We start from the raw sequence: 20,861 nt of genomic DNA on the forward strand, positions 1-20,861 counted from the left end.
TACGGCTCGGAGGAGGAGTAGACAAATCCGGTTCCATGGTCTTCGGTACCGACGAGCTGGTCGGGGCCGACAACAATTTAGCAAGTCCTGGTGCCTGTAAAAGCTTCTGCACTAGCCGATCCATGTCCAAATCTGAAAGGCTGACAGAAGACTTAGCTGAATGCACTGAAAGTGCTGACTGGAGCAGAGGTGAAGAAGGAACTTCAGAGACCAACTCCAATACTGAGAGCTGGCTCCAAATCAAAGGTACACTCGGTTCTGATGACTGTGGAACCGATGACCCTCCTTATGAAATCTTAGCCTTTTTTGAGACCTTATCTGAAGACTTGTATTTTGAGGATTTGGAGGAAGTACTAGTACCCTCATGGCTACTCAAAACTTCTGAAAAAGATTGCTGCAGCAATCCCCTGTCTATAAGTTTCCTCCTCCTCTCCAAAAGGACTCTTGAAGAAAAGGAGTGGCAAATGCTGCAGGTGTCTTGGAGGTGTTTAGCCCCCAGACAGTAGACACATTGAATGTGTCCATCAGTGACGGACATTTTCTGCCCACAATCTGGACATTTTTTGAATCCCGATTTAGGATGGGATTTCTCCTCATCAGACATATTTAAATGAAAAAACAGTAAATTAGATCCACAAACAACTAAGCCCAATCTGGGCACTATCTATAACAGTATTATATATACCAATATAGATACAAATATAGGGCTGAGGCGCCCACAGGAAAAAGCCTGACTATTATAAAGATTAATAGTAGAGAAAAAGGTTAAAGGCCCACACAAACAAAGAAGCCAACAAGGCCCTAACCTTTAAACTATTTATACTATCTATAAGTATTTAACTATAGAGCAAAAATAATAGTACTAACACACACTATATTTTTTAAACCAAAAAAGCAAACTTTTTAAATTCTTGCTGTTAATTTTTTTTCAAAAATGGTCCGAGCTAGCAACTAGATCTGGGGTAATTCCAGCAGTGCATTGTGGGATAAGGGGCTTGGTCTCGAGGTACTGGCAAACCTTGAGCTTGCTATCGGCAGTGTCGGAGCTGAGGATCGGCTCCGGACCCATCAGTGAGAATAAAGGGCGAGATTTAACAACTTCACGTCAGTTGATTAACAGCAATCTTTCTAAACTCATGCACATTATCGAGGTAATCCCTTATTCTGTTTAGCATTCTGTAGTTGCTTCTTTTCTTGTTCTGTGAGATTCCCCCCATTTTGCAAAACTTCAACATTTATCAGTCCTTCTAAATAATTAATTACTTCTTAACCACATTCCTTTCTTTTATTGCCATCCTATTTTAAAATTCCAGTTTAATTTTATCCCACTCCCTAGCTATATTTTCAGGAAGTTTCTATAGTCCGTAATAGCTAGTGAATAATTTCCCCTACCCTTTCCTTAAATTCCCCTCTCTTCAACAGATAGGTGGGAAAGTGCCAGTGTGCCATTTTTATTTCATCACAATGTTTTTTGAATTATTGGGTGCGTTTGAAGACCTTTAATTAAATTCACATCTTCCTGCGAAATGTAAATTCTGTCTAGCCTAGTCCAGTTTTATCTTGGGGAATATATAAATTAATTCCCATCTTCCATGTCAAATATTTTCATAAATTGCTTTAAAAATCTACCCTCCTTTGTTATATTTCTCTTTCTGGGCCCCCCAGACACATCTTCACTGTTGTAAATAACATTCCAGTCCCCACCTATAAATAATATTTCTTGCTGAAAGCGGATTATTTCTCTTAGAATTTTCTTTAGCTCCATTATAGTTGTTTTCAATTAAATATAAATACATGTCAGTGTAATCCTCCTCCCTTGCCAGTAGCCCCTTAGTACTACAAATCTACTACTGTCTTTTTTCCCTCCTATTACTATTGGAGCTCCTTTTGCAATTGATATAAGTACTCTTCTCTTCCCTTTGCCTCAGGTATTCCACTGACCAACCATCCTGAAAACCTTTCTTTATCAAATTCACATGTTCAGCATAGGTATTTGCATGCTACATTTTTAATATAGTTCACTACTCTCTCGTTTTGCATTTATCTGTGAAACCATTAACATTTAAAGACATTGCAGAAAATCATTTGAGAGATTATTCCCACCTTTTATGTATAACAGCGTTTTTGTTAAATGCTTAATTCCAGCTTTTGTGTTACATGCATGCACTGTTTAGTCAGGTTAACCTTTTACACAATTGTTTCTTGTCCTCTCCATTTGAACCTATACTTCTTGCAGAATCCTCTCATCCCTACCCCCTAAAATCTACTAAGTTAACACTCAAAACTATGTACATCTTCAAATATTGAAGTTTTGCCCCCCTTAACAGGAACACAAGTTCCAAACTGACAGCCAAACCACACATACAGTATATAACACACAAACTCGAACTAAACATAATAAAAGATTATCCATGCTAAGACGCATGGTAGAGCCTGTGATTCAATTACGTGATGTCTGGTTTTGCCTATTCTTTATAACTTTCTCAGCTGGGAAAACACAAATGCTTTCAGGAAACATTTCCCCCAAGACATTTCTCTATCAGATTGTCTGATAGTGACATGAGAACCAGGCAAAGGACCGTTTACTAGAAAAAAAATCATAATGCTCAATATTATTTTTTTACTTGCTTCCTGTTAAAATGTACTATATAAAACTAATGGTCTTAACCCAGTCATTCCCCTATGCAAGGATGAGAGAAAGCAGACTAATTTTTCTTTTGATATATATATATATATATATATATATATGCACATACATAGCAGTGCCTACATTTCTTAAAACTGTAAGAAAAGAAAAAAAGTTTGACTTGCAAGTTAACTCTCTCCCACCATCTCCCCTCTCCGGAGTATTTTTCTGAACATTAATGACTTGAAGTAGGGCATATGCTTTAGAGTCCCCTATAAGTTTAACAAAGTCCAAGTCAGTCCAATATTTCCAGATTCTTGTTCTATACCTGCTCATCCCCAATGCACTCTTGATTCCTCTAATCAACTCCTGCGCTTTTTTCCCCCTCTCAAGCATTTCCCATTGAAACCACTGGGGAAGTTTTCACTGGCGCAGTCTCTCTGTGGTCTATTACCAGAACAAAAAGAAGCAGAATCTCCTTCTGTTTCACAGCTCACTTTTTGCTGGACAAACTTTTCTATTTCTTCCTTAGCATGCACTTCATTAAAAGATATTTTGGTTTCTCCAGGGGAAAATATTTTAAAGATAGCTCGGTACAGCAGTTTAAATCTCACGCCTGCTTAACACTCACTATATAATGGAATAAAATTATTCCTATTTTGCCTGATGTACGAGTAACCATTCTCCACAAACACTTTGCTGACTTTTAGTATTTTGTCATAATCAATGCCTTCTGCTGGTAAGATTGTATTTTTACTATCAAAGGTCTAGGTTGTTCTCTCATAGCCAGGTTTGGAGCGTACACATGATATAATCAATTAACAATTCCTGCTGTGGAATACCAATCCAGCTGCTTATTTGTGCTTTCATGAAATTAATACCTTCCAGCTTCTCAGGTACAGCAGAAAATCTCAGGTTTTCTCCATGTGCTTTGTCCTTTAATTCTGTTATTTTTTTTAAATTCTTGTGCAGTCTCATTCAGGCAGCCTTTTCTTCACTTCGACCTCTGAATTTTGCAGTTTTATAATCTCATCCGAATATCTGTTTAAAGCTTCTTTCATTTTTTCCAGCCTTTTATTATTTGGGTTGATATACTCCATCAGTGTTTATTTCACTCAGTTCTGTATGTAATTGCTTTATACTTTCCTCAAGGTTACCAGAAGTCATGTCTGGAGCTTGCACCTCTTTTTGCTGAACAGCTACAGTACTTTTCCCAATCAATGTTTTTTTAATCACCTTCAGGTCTTCTGCATTTCTTTTTTCCTGGCATCCAGGTAGTGCACCTACTAGTTAGTTACTACAATTTACTAAGATTTTCTTTGCTAAGCTTGTTTTCACTGGGAGAGCCAGAATTAAGCTGTTACTCAATGTGCAGCCATCTTGGAAGTCCTGACAAATAAGAGCTTATTAGAAAAGGTCAACATGTATACCTTTTGCTTGACTAAAGTAATTAAATTTGCAGAAAAATAGCATAACTTCCTTGAAGAAAAGTATTTATACTAGTATGCTAAGTACATAACTTTAAGCTAATCAGTACAGGTGCAAGAAGCAACACACAGAAAAGTTTAGTCAAATAATCTACTGAAGAAAGAAGCTGATAAAGAAATACTAATGGAATTCTGTTTGCAGTTGGTGACCTGGGAGATGGAAATTAACAGACAGAACTGAAGGGTTAAGATAAACAAAAAATGAAATGGACAAGATTGTTTTATAATTAATACCAAATAATCAAAGTTTTAAAGCTAGTAATAGCCCATTAAACTTCAAACTACACTTATATAAAAATGTAGTGCAGAAACCCAGTAGATTATCTGGATCTGAAGAGAACACTGAACTAAATAGATTAATCTGGTAAAAAAAAAAAAAAAGAAGAAGTTATGTACTCACCATAACGTTCTGAGTAGTTATAGTTCATTTTCTGCAACCTGTGGGTATTCGGATCAGAGCCGATAACATTTTATCAAACATATGCTCCAAGCTCCTCCCCTTACCCATAATCCCTCACATCTCCTATCTTCCCTCAGATAGAGTTTGCCACTAACCAAACTATTAGCAACTCAATAACATTAACCTAGAACAGGTTCGGGTGAAGGAGGGAGGGATGGTTGCAGAAAATGAAGTACAACTACTCAAATGGAACGCTATGGTGAGTACATAACTTCTTTATCTGAAGTAGTTAACTTCATTTATCTGCAACCTGTGGGACAGAGTCCCCAGCTACCAAAACTCCTGGGAGGCCCTCAGGGAAGGATATTCCTGAGCACTGCAGAGCCAAACGATGCTCTCCCTCTAGAGATCAAATCCAACTTATGAGAGATGAATGTATGTGACCTTGCCCAGGTCGCTGCTGCGCACACATCATCCAGAGAAACCCTAGACTAAAAAGCAGAAGTTGCCATAGATCTGGTGGAATGGGCTTTAAAAAGGTCCACGTGGGGAAAGGCCTTTATCCCTATAGATTTATAGTATACATTGTGTAATCCCACCTGGCTAAGGAGACCTTGGAAATGGCCTTGCCCAAAAAGGGTCTACAAAAGGACATGAATAATTGGTCAGACTTATGAAATTGCTTAGTCCTGTGTAGACAGAAACTAAGCAGTCTATGAAGATCTAGCAAGTGCAGCTTATATTCACCCTTGTTTTGGAAATTTGGAAAGAACACAGGCAGATTTAATCATCTGGTTAATGTTAGATTCAGAAGCCACTTTCGGTAACAAAGAAGGGTTCGTGCGAAGCGAAACCCTGTCTTTATGAAAAATCAAGTAGGGGCACAGCAGACAAAGCATGGATCTCAGAAACCCTTTTAGCGGAAGTAATGGCCACTAAAAAGGCCATCTTCCAGGTAAGAAATTTTAAGTCTATTGACGCTGCTGGTTCAAAAGGGGGTGCCACCAATGTCTGCAGAACTAAAGTAAGGTCTTAAGGGGGAACGGAATTCTTAACCAAGGGACGCAAGAGAAAAGCACCTTTTAGAAAGGCCTTGCGCAATCTCAAGGAGGCCAGAGTATTCAAATTTTCGCCAATATGAAAATTAGATATGGCTGCCAGATGTACTTTCACTGTGGAGGAACTAGCCTCTTGTTGAAAAATATATGACAAACTCCAAGACTGCAGGAACCGGGGCAGTAAATGGATCTATGTTTCTCTGAGAAGCCCAAATAGAGAAGCGTTTCCATTTGCTGCAATAAACCTTCCTAGTGGAAGCTTTGAGGGATGCCACCAGAATACTCTTTACCGAAGATGATAAACCCGGATTCTTAGCGATCAGAGGAACTGGAGCAACCAAGCAGTCAGCTTGAGGCTGTCCAGGTCGGGTGGACTGATTCCCGAGGGATGGGATATAAGATCCGGGTAGGGATCTAGAATCCATGGAGGAGTTAGGGCATGAGACGAGAGGAAGGGGACAGCGTAACAAAAGTGTTGCATATGTGTAGGTTTTTTAACCTGTCACAATAAATTGTTATTTTCAGGATCCATGGTTTGCTGGTTCTGTTTTTTTTTTTCTACCAGAGGAAGGGGAACCACACTTCACAAGGCTGGAATGGGGCAATGAGTATCACTTTGCACCCCAGTCGGTATGCTTTCTGAAGAAACTTTGGAATTAGAGGTAGTAGGGGATAGGCATACAGTAACCCGGGAGGCCAAGCATGGACTAGAGCATCTCTGGGGGAGTCCCCTGGGGAGGGGATTAGAGCAAATAACTCGCTGCACTTCACGTTGGAAGGAGATGAGAAGAGATCGCAGCAAGGGTGACCCCCACACTAGGATGATTTCCGCTACTGACTGTTTCAGAGACCACTCATATGGCATTAGAATAGCCCGACTCAATCTGTCCGCTAAAATGTTGGAGCAGCACGGGATGTGCGTTGCAATCAGAAACAGACTGGTGGAAATCGCCCACTCCCACACTCTCATGGCCTCGCAGCAGAGAGGGTAAGATCTGGTCCCTCCTTGTTTGTTGATGTACCAGACAATGGACGTGTTGTCCGACTAAACTTCAATCGTCCCTGAGGGGGAGAACAGTGTGAAAGGTTTGCAATGCTAAAAGCACAGCCCTCATCTGAACATTGGTATGCAATCTGGTCTTGGTTTGGGACCACGTGACTTGGACTGCCCTTCCCAAAATGTGCCCCCCCCCCGAGCTGGGAGGCGTCCATGGTCACTGTGGATTGGGCTGGGGATGTTGAGAATGGGCAACCTTCCAAGATTTCTGGCAATTGGAGCCACCAAAGAAGAGAAGTCTTGCAGGCTTTGCTGATCCGTATAGGGTAGTCCATGGGGAGGTCTAACCAAGATCACTGAACTGCCAAGGTCTACTGAAGCACCCTCATTTGAAAGCGTGCACATGGTAAAATTGAAATTGCTGCTGCCATGGAACCTAGGGCACAGAGAATGTTGCTCGCCATTGGTGCCCTGGGGCAGAGGATCACTGACACATGGGCCCGTAGATTCTGGATCCTGTCCTGAGTGAGAAAACGTGTAAAAGTAAAGTGTTCAACCATGCCCCTATGAATTCCAAGGTCTGTGTCAGATTTAGGCGGGAATTGGAAATGTTGATGGTGATCCCTAGATTGACTGCAAGATGCATGAAGGAGTCTCTGGCCATGCAAAGTAGACACTTGGTGGTAGCAGCAAGGAGTCATTCATCTAGGTAAGGAAACACCTGAATTCCCTGAAGCCTCAGGAGAGCCGCTACTACTGCCATAACCTTGGTAAACACTTTGGGGGCTGTGGTGAGACCAAAGGGTAGGGCTCTGAACTGAAAATGATTGGCTCCCAGCTGGAAGCAAAAAAATCTCCTGGAGCTTCTGCAAATCATGATGTGGTAGTAAGTGTCCTGGAGGTCTATCAAGCACATCCAGTCAAATCCTCGGAGATAAGGTAGGATGGACTGTAAGGTGACCATCCGGAATTTCTGCTTGGCTACCGACAGGTTCAGGGTAGACAGGTCCAATATGGGTCTGAGGTCCCCCATCTTTTTTTGGCACTAAAAAGAACCTGGAGTAAATGCCTAATCCAGACTGATCTGGGGGGACAGATTTGATGGCCCGATTGTAAAGCAGCTTTGAATTTTCGTGCGCTGCAGCCTCCCTTTGAGCGGGTGGGACATCCGGGAGGTGCTTTGATTGTATAGGTGTGGGCGATGAACAGGATGGAGTATCCTCTGGATACTATTTGGAGCACCCAACGGTCCATCGTGATGGACTCCCAAAGCAGTTAGGTGCAATGACAATCTTCCCCCGACTGTCTCCAGAGAAGAACAGTCGGGCAACCCCTCAGGGTTGCTGTGCGAGTCAGGCTGAAGTGGTCTCCCTCAACCCAAAGTTCCTCGGACCCTCTCTGCCTCTGGGGCGGCGTCTGTCTTGTCCCCCTCCGCCTCTAGGGGATGAGTTGCCCTGAGTGTCGCGGGAAAACGGATTTTGGGAACCACATCTTCTGCCCTCTCCGATTCCTAGAAAAGGACCTTTGAGGGCTAGAGAAGCAGACACAGACGGCAGACAGTCTTCCCGTCCTTTTCGCTCTGGACTAGGCTGTCACGAACTGTCTTCCCAAAAACGGAGGAACCGTCAAAGGCAGCATTCATGAAAGATGCCTTGAAGGGATCCGTGAATTGACAGAGTCTGAGCCAGGCATGCCACCACATAGCTACGCCAGTCCCAGCCACCCTAGCCGCTCCTTCCGTGGCATGAGAAAGAAGACGCAAGGATGTGTTGGAAACAGATTTCAGAGTCGATATTTTCGCCAAGAACAGCTGCTTGTCCTCTGGCGACAAGGACTCTGGAGGGCGACACAGAGAATTCCGTGACTAGGTCTCACTGGAGTCAAATGACGTGTGCCAAATAATTCAGAGCTTGTATGGTAAATGTCACTGAAGAAAAAACTCACTTCCCAAAGCGGTCCACTGCCCTAGACTCTTTGTTCGGAGGGTGGACCAAAGAACTTTCCTGAGCCAGTTCTCTCTTGGTAGCAGCCGCCACCACCATAGCATCCACAGGGGATCTGTTGTACCAAGCCTGTCTGTGGGAGGAGAAAGGATCCTGTCTGGGTGCTTGGGTATTGGCTCTATGGTGTCAGGCTCCTTCAATGCTCATGTGGTGATAAGATCCACTAATGGAGCTGCAGAACGGGACACCCAGAATGTAGATGGGCCCGTGCCAAAGGCCTCCAAGAATACTGTCTCGTCCGTTGAGGGTTTTGGGGCTGACCAACCTCACCTCTGGTGGAGGATTTCCATGATATCTCCAAAGGAGACATCCTTGGGAGGTGACTTGGGGGAACCCTCACCTTCATCCAAGTCTGTATCTTCTGTGAGGGACTCGGGGGAGTCCATGTGCCTCCTCTTACATGAATGCTTACGTGGGGCCTCCTCAGCGAGACTCTCTGAAGAGGGCTCTTAAGTCATGGGGGATTCCATGATGGGATCCATCTGAAGGTCCTCTGACACGGGCTGTCGCTGGGACAAGCTGATGGGAGTCGTGATCAAATCCAAGGCAGAATGGGAGGAGTCCAAGGCAATGGGCTGGGGTCTCAATCCCTGGAAGAGAACCCTCTCCACCACGTCGGACGAAGGAGAGCACATCTCCTTGGCAAACAACAAGGAAGAAGTTCTCCCCGGCTCCATTGTGAGGATTGGGGCAGAGGCCAAGGTAGCCAGGGCTCCGAAGTAATGGCTCGGATCCGACAAAGTCGGAGACAAAGACATCTCTATTCCCTCGGATCCGGCTCCCTGTTCTCGGCCCCAAGAGTTGCTCGGATCCGAAGTCTGATCCGAGGAACTCAAGGTAATGGCCGGCGTCGAGGTTGGAGGAATCGTCGGTGATGAACCCCCAGCTCTGAGGATCCTCAGATCCATAAACCCCAAGACCGATGGTCGGATCGGGGAAGGAGAGATAGGATGGAAGAAAGGCATAGAGGTCCCCTCGCTGGCCAGAAAGGGGCCTGGCAAGACTCCCATTTGGATTTGGGTCTGAATAAATCTCCGCATCATCCTGTCCACGTCAAGCTCCGATAGACCCCAGGTCAACTGCGAGGAAGTGACAGACTCTGATCTGGCCCTGTGAGAAGACCTCGAACAAGGCCTCCAATGGTTCCGGAAAGAACCTCTGGGAATGGAGCCGAGGAGAAGTGGTCCTAACAAATTTCACAGGTGGACTGGGAAAAGGCTCCCGCTCAGGAGATCGCTTGCAGTGCCTTCTTTACCCTTTTCTCTCTCTCTTTTGTCCTCATCCGTAGCTTTTATCCCCACCTCAGCAGGCTTAGAGGGAGGTTGAGTCCTAACCTGAGGGTGGGGTAGGTCGGCTACAGGAGCCAATATCGAGGCCGTTGTCTCTAGAACAGAAATTGGTAGCAGGCCCTTGGCCATCAGTTTCACCTTCCTCTCTTTAAGGGCTCTGGGATTAAACCCTGCACACACAGCACATGGCAAACTAAGATGGGGAACGCCAAGGCAGATAACACACAAAGTGTGGCCATCAGCCGATGAAAGCTTGTGGCCATACACTGCATTTCCTGAACACTGGTTTAGGCTGATCAGCCATAACACACTCCACTGAGCCAAACGCTAAACTAGACACACACACACGGGTTGGCTAGGCCTAGTCTTTTCAGGAAAGAAACTCAAACTTTCTAACTACTTTTTTTTTTTTTTTTAAACAAACTGACAAGACGAAGTGCTATCACAAACAACTACTCTTGCACAATAACTTAAGAATCAAAAGTTCCACTTACTCTACCCAACTTGGAGCTATAGAGACCACAATGCATACACATGAAGCAGCAAACGAGATCTGGGGCAAGATAGGAGAGGTGAGGGATTATGGGTAAGGGGAGGAGCTTGGAGCAGATGCTTGATAAAATGTTGCCGGCTCAGATCTGATTACCCACAGGTAAAGATAAATGAAGTTAACTAATTCAGATAATGAAATTTTCTGTAACTGCTCACTAAAACCACACCCAAATTCTAAGGTTCACAATCTCTCATCAAATTAACAATGAATGGTAAAATCATCTTTTCTTCAATATGGCAGTCATGCCAAAGGTGACAACTCCAACTGAACTCATGACAGCAAAGAAACACCTTCAGGTGTTTCTGCACTTAGAACCTACTGACATCTCTAGGCATCAACTATTAATTGCTCATATTTACATTAATAATTCTAAAACATGCTACATACAAGACATTAGAAGATTTCATCTTAAAGCTTACACAATGCAAACAAAACTGAATTCATAATTTGACCTCTGTCTACTGCAGGAAAAGAGGTGCTCATTTTTGTTCATATAGTTATAGTGAAACTGGTCTTCAAAAAACAATGGCAGGTGTATGGATGAATGACTTTGTATTTAATCTGTTATGTTAAGAGTGTACCAAGGGCATACTGTATTCATATTCAACCTATGTGTAGTGCAGGTAAAGAGCTATTAATGTTTGATATAGTTATAGCGTCACAATTTTCATATTAGTTTTAAATATCTCAACCAAATAGCACAGAACTGCTCAGCCTCATATGTAAGCTCTCAGCCAGATGAGCAAAATGTTGCAGACAGTACATGTGTAATGCTAGTAGCTGCTGAGATATTGTAAATTGTTTACACAATATTACAAACTTAATAGTTACCACAGTTTATAAAATCTACTTAAAGACCTAGAACCTAAACAATACGATTATGAAAATAGTTTGCACTGAAGTGTTTGCCATTCACACTTCTTCAGTAGCCCCCAATGGTTCCAGAGATATGAATATTGGTGTGACGTGAGGGGACAATTTGATTCTATCAAAAAGTTTAGACTCTGTTCATTGGAAGTTATAAAGCAAACATCCAGACCTCCATTGGAGGAATGAGTTAACTAGGAAATATAGAAAAAAATCAGACTAAATGATCTTTTTTACATTATACTTTAAGCAGTTTACAATTTACTGCATCATTTATTTTACCCCAGCATAACTGAATGCATTTTTCCTCAAATTTGGCAAAACTTGTGAGAACACTGGGGCTGAAGTCGCTTGTGTTTTTTGGTTTTGTAAAAAGTTTGCCTACTTTGAAACTATTTTAAATGCGGATGCAATAACTGAGCCCTTGTATTCATAGATATAGTGGCCAGAGGCATACAAACACACTGCACAATGTGTCATGTATGTCAGCGTTTTTATTCTGGGTCAATTAGATATTCCAAGGCCACTGAGTCTGATGAGCATTCTTGTACTGCCGGCCCCCTTCCCCAGGCAGCACCTTCTTTCTCCAGGAGGGCTACACTGCTTAATCCTGGAGTAAATTTGTGGATAGCTATCCAGTCATCTAGTTTATGTTTAAAGAAAGATAGTAAGCGCTTAACAAGCAGGGAAAGCTTATTCCAGAAGTTTGGGAGGTGCTAGGTTATAAACTTTTGGGAGGTGCTAGGTTATAAACTTATGTCTCCCCTGTGTTTGATTTATCAGAATTCACATATACAGAAGCACCCTGTTCACTATGAATTGTACACAGCAGTGCACGAAGTACTTCGGTGTCCAATTAATTTACCCCGTAACAGCTGTTATGCAGCGCATCAGTGCAGCACACTACAGTATAGAAAGTACAGCTGTGTTAGTAACCTACCATACATGTAGATGTGTAAGTAGATCAGCTGTTCTGACATATGAGATTCCTGCTTCTAGATACTCAAAAGCCAGCCCAAATGCCATTTTCTCTTTCCTTCTCCCTCTCTCATCAAAATTATGACATAAGCAGTATAGAGAGACGTCAGTACCATCTTAAGGTTTTCCTTCCTGTAACTTGTTCAGAAATTGCTACTAGGATGCACAATATGATCCGCCTCTGGATAACCCATCCGAGGTAGATGTGCACAATCAGACTCTCAAGCTTGGAACTCCATACTGTCACTGACCTCTGACGATGACAGCAGTAGAATGTGTGGGAAAGAGGTGAAGAACAGTCAACGATAGCCATATGGACAGGGAGCTAGAAGGAGGGAACTGCTACTGTAATGTTGAATCTCTTCACATATCCATAATTATGGTTAAGTTTCTAACACAAATATACTACATTCCTTCATATTTACTACTGCTGTACTGACTATGGGATGGCTCCCAGAAATTAGGCACCAGAAGATGGCTTCTCTGTTAACGAGTGGCAGGGGGAAAACGCCCTGCAGAATGGCCATGATAAAGCATGCCCTGGCTCTGGAAATGCTGGCTAGGCTGCAATGGTTGGCAAAAGAAGGCAATGATGTAGAGGTGGATTCCGTAGTGACACAAGTGTGTAAAGAAGCCTGCAGTGTTAACTGTGGCCTTACCAGAATAAACAGACCTTTCACCACATCTGAACTGGGTTACTACGGCATGTGCAAGAAAAAACAACAAAGTGGTCTTTCCATTTAAAGGCTGATTTGCATGTTGATAGGTGCCATTCCCTGCCATTGGCAAAGTCAATAAGAGATGCTCGGACTTCCTATATTATTTACCTTGTCCAGGTAGACTTGTAACAGTTTAAGCACATCTAGAAAATACAAGACTCATTACTCCTCATTCTGTAGGGATGGGAAAAAAGGTAGGTGGACAGCTTGGTTTAGAGAGTTTTGTAATCACTTCCATCATGAAGACTGGATTGGTACAGAGGACAGAACTTGCTCATGTGACATAAGGAAATGTTCCCTGCACATGAGTATGTAATTTCAATACACACTTAACCAGCATTAATGCTACAAAAGCAGGGCAGTCTTCTAGGAAAGGAATTTTATAATGGTGAAGCAACCAGTTCAAAGGGGACAGAATTCCTCCTGCCATTACAAAGTTAAGATCCCAAGGAAGAACAATCTCTTTCTTATTTGGCTTTTGATGCACCACCACTTTTAGGAACATTTTTTAACTGGAAGAAAGGTATTTGGGTGTCTAGAGGCAGTCGAGCAGAAATATCAGAAGCATTACTTTCACAGAGGTGCAAGCCAGCCTTGCCTAGTACAGGTCTAATAGGCAAGTGATGCATCTGATTCAGACATGGAATGTTTCATTTAGAAAAACCATGTGCTGATGTTAGACTTTACATGGTTCTTCCAGCATGAATAAATCTTGCAGAGCACAGTGGGTTTTCTGGCCTCCCTCAAAACATGCAGCACTTCGTCAGAGAACATGTACTTGGAAGTGATGAGTGTTATATCACCCACACTGACAGTATTAATGCCTGCAAGCTTTGCTGAATGATCTACCCCCCACCTGTTCGGAGTTAAAAGATCCACATGCTGTGGCAACATAATCAGCTCCTACTTTTACAGTTCAACACAAAGCAGAACTACTGTTTGGTTAAAAAGACACCAATGGTATCATTTTTGACCTATCCTTCCATTTCTTTTGCAATACATTGGAGGATCATTGGTACAGGAAGGAAAACATACAGATATAGAACTGACAAGGAAACAGGAGGCAGCATCTGATACCTAGGCCTATTGGCACAATTTTTGTTCAGCTATACATTTGCTGGAGAAGCAAAAAGGCATATCTGTGGCACACTCCACTTGCAGTTCAGGAACACCTTCAATTCAATGGGGTCTAAGTCATGTTCTGCTCAGATGGTCTACCAATACATTTTTCTATAATGGGATGTACTGGACCTTGAGGCTCAGACCTGCTTTCTGAACAATTCCATGCTTGTTCTGCTAGTCTGCATAAGAATGTGCCCCCCCCAAAAAAAAAACACTTTCTGATATAGCACATTACTGTGGTATTGTTTATCAGAATTGAAGATTTCCCTGTTGTCATGTGTGTTTGAAGGCTATAATGGTTAGAATTACTGATACCATCTTCTTTCTGTTGATGTGCATAGTACCAAATGCCCTGCCTCAAGTTCCAGCACTCTCATTATTCCTACATGGGCAGTGTCCAAGAAGTCTGTTGTCAGAGTCAGACCCTTGTTCCAGTGTGGAAAGAACCCAAAGACTTGGTGATATCTGCCCTATCAACCACAAAATATTTCTTTCTTGATGTGGAATGGGAGTCTGCAATGGCTGGGCATGCTAGTGCCACCTGTTTCTGAGGTACCACTGCAGCTTCCTCATGTTTGGTATTGTCGGGGAGAACCCTGAGTATGCATAAGTCCATGTATCTTAGATCTCTGAAATTCCCTGGCAAAAATAATGTTCAACATGGCACTTTTCTGAAGAACTCTACTGGAAAGAAAGCCATCTGTCTGTATCTGGAAAAGCTCCCTGAAAAGTGACTTGACTGAATGGGTCCAAATGGAACTCAAGTTTAAGGACAACCCTCTGGACTCACAACAGTGAATTTTAGTCTCATTATTTCCTGAGTGGATGAAGCTCTAATGATGCAAGTGTCCAGGTAGATGTGAATGCCCTTTGTCCTGCAGACAAGACAAAGTCATGGAAATGAATCAGTAATGGTCACCAATTGCTTTAAATTTTAGGAAGTGCCTCATCTTCCTTGGCCACAGTGATGGGAAGAAAGGCATCTTTTAAAGACTTCAAAAGGGCTTGTGTGAAGATCAGAAGTAAAAGGCTCTAAAAATAGCATCCTGAACTCTAGGGATGACAAACTTTATTCAGGCTGGAGAGGCCCAGAATGGGTGTCTTGGAACCTTCTTTTCTTGGAATTAGAAACAGTCTGTAATAGAATCCTGTATTTCTTTTTGAGGCCCACCCCATGGTTCCTGCACCATAAGACTCGACGATAAAGGTATCAGGTGCCATTGCTCTTTTCTGAATGGTTGGAATGCTTAAAACTTTTTCTTTTGGAAATGTAGCCAGCAATCCTTATTTATGATCTCCAGGACCTACTTATCCTGTGTGATGTCTTCTGATTGCTTTGCAGAGAAGGTCAACCGGCCTCCTATTCTTGACTGAGGTAGGAATTGGGGGGGGGGCATGAAAGGGGAGGGTTATACTAAGTCATAGGTGTTCCCATAGATTATCAAGGCCATCAGAACCCTCAGGCCTTATGTTACAGTTAACTTGCCACTTATTTCCATAGTAGCTCTTCAGCTTTGGTCTTCCCCTGCTTAGGACTGATGGGTTAGCCTTTGCTGGGGTAATTTCTAGCTTAACCTGGCACTGAGGCATTAAAAAGATGCTTGAACGGTTGTATAGCTTTCTCCCACTCCTCTAACTTCTTGACCGCCACCATCTCCTCAGGGAGCCTAAAGAGAGGCTCCTGATAAAAAGGTATCCAGAAGCTCTACAAGAGGAAGGATTCTTAACAATGCACGTCTTCTAACCACAGGCTCCGTAGCAGCTGCCCTACAGGATGCATCTACATCATAGGTAGATCTCATAAAATGCCTAGCAACCTCAGCACAGATATGTATGTCATGCATCTCACATATATGGCCCTTACCCTCTATCTTCTCTGCTTTCTATAGGAACTAGTCCAGGAGGGATTCCTGGAATTTTAACATGCGAGATGGGCTGTTGAGGGCTATAATGGCCAGGGTAGCTGAGATGCAGGTTTTTTTCTCCAAAAGGGTTGAGTATTCTGCTCTGTCACTGCAAATAGGGTTCGTGTCTGCATCCACATTTCAACCCTTGCCAGAATCCATAGACACCTGGGAGCAGTCGACTGTAAATCAGGCTGTAAGGATGCACTGTAAAAAGCATCATCCAGGACTTCCAGAGCTGGATAGATGGTTAGAGTCTTTGATTTTTGATAGAACCAGCAAACATATACATCTGAGCTGAGCCCAAGAGAATTCCTTAGCTTACCATTTGAAAAACTCCATTCTTTGAAGGGTATCTCCAAAGGAAACATCCTCAAGTGGCAATGCTGAGGAAAGGACATCCTTGGTGTCAGACTAAGTAAAAGGCCAGAGACATTTGGTTCACATATGCCAAATTTTTGGTGTCTAAATCAGAGGTACCAGATTCTCTCTGGGAGAGAGGTTTCCTTCTTTTAGTATAGGGCATCACTGATGTTAAAAGACTTGACAGGTTTCTGCCTAAACTTTAATAATTCCATAAAATCCTGTGGCAACTTAAAGAAATCCTCAGTGGGAGCTTCTGTGTGGGCTGAAGTGCGAGGTCTAGTAAACAATGGGTGGGGTAAGTAGACTGAAGATAATTTGGTCTTTTGAGTCTTGGATGCCTTGGTATGCATACATACATCTAATGCCAAAATTTGGTATCTCTCAACTTTCTCCTGGATCAGTAGTATCAGGAATATGGTGATATCACCCAATCTTGTGATACAAATATAATCTGTGCATCAGACCTTGAGGCCTGCAAAACTGTTATGAGTCTTATAAATGGTATAACAGTTTCAGCTTACAAGGATGTAGTAGTCGCTGAAGGCATGCTAGCCTCCAGGGGAGTCATACAAGAGGCTTTGACCGAAAACTGTACTGGACATGGGGCGTGCAAAGGTGCCTTGCTGACACTGGTACCCTTGAATCTGTAGGGAATACCGGATTCTGAAGTGGTACTGTGCACCACAGATAACCTCGTCTCCTTTCAGTGCTTGCCTGAAGGTTTTCATCTTTTTAGGGTAGTAGGAGGAAGAACTTGTGAATGCCATGGCAGACTAGGGACACAGCATGGGCTTTCAGATGAAAAATGTTTTTGAAGGGATTCTGACCTTGCATTTCACATTTTTATTTGGATCTAGACAAAAAAAAAAAAAAAGAAAGTGGAAGTCCTTCACAAGCATTTACTACACATACCTAATTCAACTGTTTCTCATCTCTTGCATCTATAATGATACAAACCAAATACAGAAAAAAAAGATTAGAACATTTCCCAACAAAGAATTTATCTGAACTATGGATTCAAGCCAGCCTAACAGACTGCTCATGCAACTTGAGTACTCAAGATGCTTATTGAACTGTGACAAGAAATACCTGAAGACTGCTCCATCCAACATCTATTTATCCCATGGCATCCATAGGGGAGGGAATCTTCTGGGTCTGGAGGTGTAAAAGAGGTAAAAAGGAAAAAGCTCTGGGTGCTTGTGCCAGCCATTGAGCTTATGAAGACAGGAATCTTAAGAGTCAAGTACTGCAAGACTAAATCACAAAAATCCTCCATCTACAAAAGTATGATTTTGCTACACTAAGCTCTGAAGTTATGATCGCTTGTGATTCATTATAAATCAGTAAATTAAACATGATGGCAGGGCTAGGCTCATTACTATAAAAAGGTAATGATGGGAATCTGATGCTATGCAAGCTCCAGACATTGCGCCATAGTGCAGTATTTCAGTGGGGTAAACTTAACTCAATCATGCAAGCTCATGAGATTGCAGTTAACATAGAGAGAGAAAAAATATAGAGCAATGCATTGTTTTGTTATGTGTTTTTTGCCCCACGCCTCGTATGGTTTGCAGCTCCTTGGATCTGCTGCACTTGACTGGCTACCTGACGAGTGAGGAGCTGCTGCTCCATCCTAAACTGTATTGTGGCTGTACAGCTTCTGCACTACAGAGTTTACTTCTGCAGCTATAAATTATTAGGTCCATCTAGATGCTGTAGCTCTTGCGCTTGTATATTCACTCCAGAGACTGTATTTCTCAGTTCCACTTGTCTTATTTATTTTTGCTTTTGCTGCCTAAAGCACAAAATATTGTACTCTAATTTCTGGGCTAGTTTAATGTCCATGGCTCTTGACCGTTTATCTTTCAGCTGTACTAGGGTATCTGCTTGGCCAAGAAGATCTACAAGCTAAATTTTATATATATATATATATATATATATATATATATATATATATATATATAGTTTTATATATAATATATATACGCGAGATGGATGTGCAAATTTTCAAAAACTAATTATAGTATCGAATCTGACCCATACAAATCCAACACATAAGCAGCACACATTCCCCTCACTCCGGACCCAGGAACAAGTGCTACCATGGGTCCCAAGGGGGGGGTGGCAGGTCCAGTATTTGGTTGGGTGTCATTGGATTTCGACGTATCATCTGCTGACATTCAGAATAGCCGATGTTTCATCCCGCGACTTTATTTCTCGCTATTCTGAACATTCAACATGTTCGTTTTTGTCAAAGTAAACGTATATTTTATATATATATATATATATATATATATATATATATATATATATATATATAAAAATGTAAATGTTAGTTTGTTCAAAATCTTAAATCTCCGAAAGTTCTTCACCGATTGCTTTGAAATTTTCACACAATGTTGCATTCGAATACGCGCGTGGTTTTATATACCTACTATTATATAGATGTCACACATTGCATTCGAATACGCACGTGTGTTTATATACCTACTATGGATTCTATATATTTGTATACAAATATGCAATTTTATATGTTTTTCTTATAACTTTCTTACTTCTTTTTCAGTGCAATCGATCTGCTTTAGTTCATCCAAATAATGCCTCGCAGAAGATCAAACTTAGGTCGTCGTACTCGCTGAGTGGAAGCAGTGCGACAAGTAATTGCAAATCAAACTGAGGAAGAACGGGCATCAGCGAACAAGCGAAACAGACAAAGAATGGCTCAAATACGTGCAGAGGAAGCAGCAGAGCGACGTGCAGCCAGACTTGAGAATGCACGGTTGCAAACACAGCGATCACGTTCTGCAGCTTCAGATCTGCTTCGTTCTCCTCGATTGACACCAGCGGACGAAATAAATGCTTGCCTAAAATACTCTACTTTGTGACGACACGTAAAGACGTTAAAATTAACTACAAATATGCATGTCCAGCTGCAAAACTATCAATCAGCTGGGATATTCTCACATCAATTGCTGGAAATTGGGAACGGAAAGGTGCCGGTTGATCTGACCTCAGGACGAATTTCATTGCCTCATAACTTCTGCAATTTAGTGACGTCAAAAGAAGAATTGGTTGAAAAAGTATTTCCCAATATTCAAACCAATTATAAGAATCACGATTGGCTGACTGAACGAGCTATTCTTGCGGCCAAGAACAAAGACGTCTACAAACTTAATATTCAGTCTAACATTCAAAGCGAGGCAGTCACATACACGTCCGTCGACACTGTTGTGGAAGCAGATGAAGCGGTTAATTATCCAACAGAATTTTTGAATTCACTCAATCTGCCAGGGATGCCATCGCAGGTACTGCAATTGAAAATCGGCGTGCCAATTATGTTGCGAAATATCAACCAGCCAAAGCTTTGCAACGGCACTAGTCTTGCAGTAAAAAAAATAATGAGCAACGTCATGAAAGCAACAATCCTGACAGGACCTTTCAAAGGTGAAGATTTCCTCATTACTCGCATTCCTATGATTCCAACTGATATGCCATTTCAATTTAAGAGATTGCAATTCCCAATACGATTGGCGTTTGCAATCACCATCAACAAAGCTCAGGGCCAATCTTTAGAATTGTGCGGTTTAGATCTACACACAGATTGCTTCTCACATGGACAATTATATGTTGCATGTTCTAGAGTCGGCAAACCAGACAATCTTTATATCTGCACAGGCAATGGAACAACAAAAATATTGTATACCCACAAGCATTGTGAAATTAAACGTATTAGAAATGTGCGCTTTTTCTTTCTTTTCCATTTAACCAGACTGAGCCACAGCAACTCGTGGCCAGGTACAGCTAGTATACATACATATATATATATATATATATATATATATATATATATATACGTACGTACACACATACATATATATATATATATATATATATATATATATATATATACATACACACACACACACATATATATATACACACACACACACACACACACACACATATATATATATATATATATATATATATATATATACACACACACACGCATACATTTTATTATTTATTTACTATTTTTTTATTCTGCAGTCTGTTTCAGGAGGTCTAGAAGCAATTTGTTTATTAGCTTTATGTTTGGCCTAAGGGACGGTACTGGCAAGGCATAAATGGTCATAACACTCAGTGGCTTTGGAACTTCCGTGAATTTATTAATTATGATCCAGAGTGTAACTGTAGACTACACAGGACAATGATCATTTTGCAGACTCCAATTAACTGGGACAAATTTTCTTTATATAATCCAAGCACTACAGATCCGAGATAAAGATCCACCATTGTATTCCAGTTATTGTCAGTATTAGTTTTAGATTTGTTTCCTATTTTTATACCAGACTTAAAGGCCATCACTTTTTTCACATTTTCATTTACATAGCTTATATTTACTTTTTATTGACATTATCCCATTGTGCTGTTTTAGTATCAGAACATACTTTTGTGTTATGACCTCTTTTCCATAGGCCACTGCAATATT

The sequence above is a fragment of the Protopterus annectens genome, chromosome 13.part0, assembly GCF_019279795.1.
Source record: "Protopterus annectens isolate FY-2018-M chromosome 13.part0, PAN1.0, whole genome shotgun sequence".
Classification (NCBI taxonomy): Eukaryota; Metazoa; Chordata; order Ceratodontiformes; family Protopteridae; genus Protopterus; species Protopterus annectens.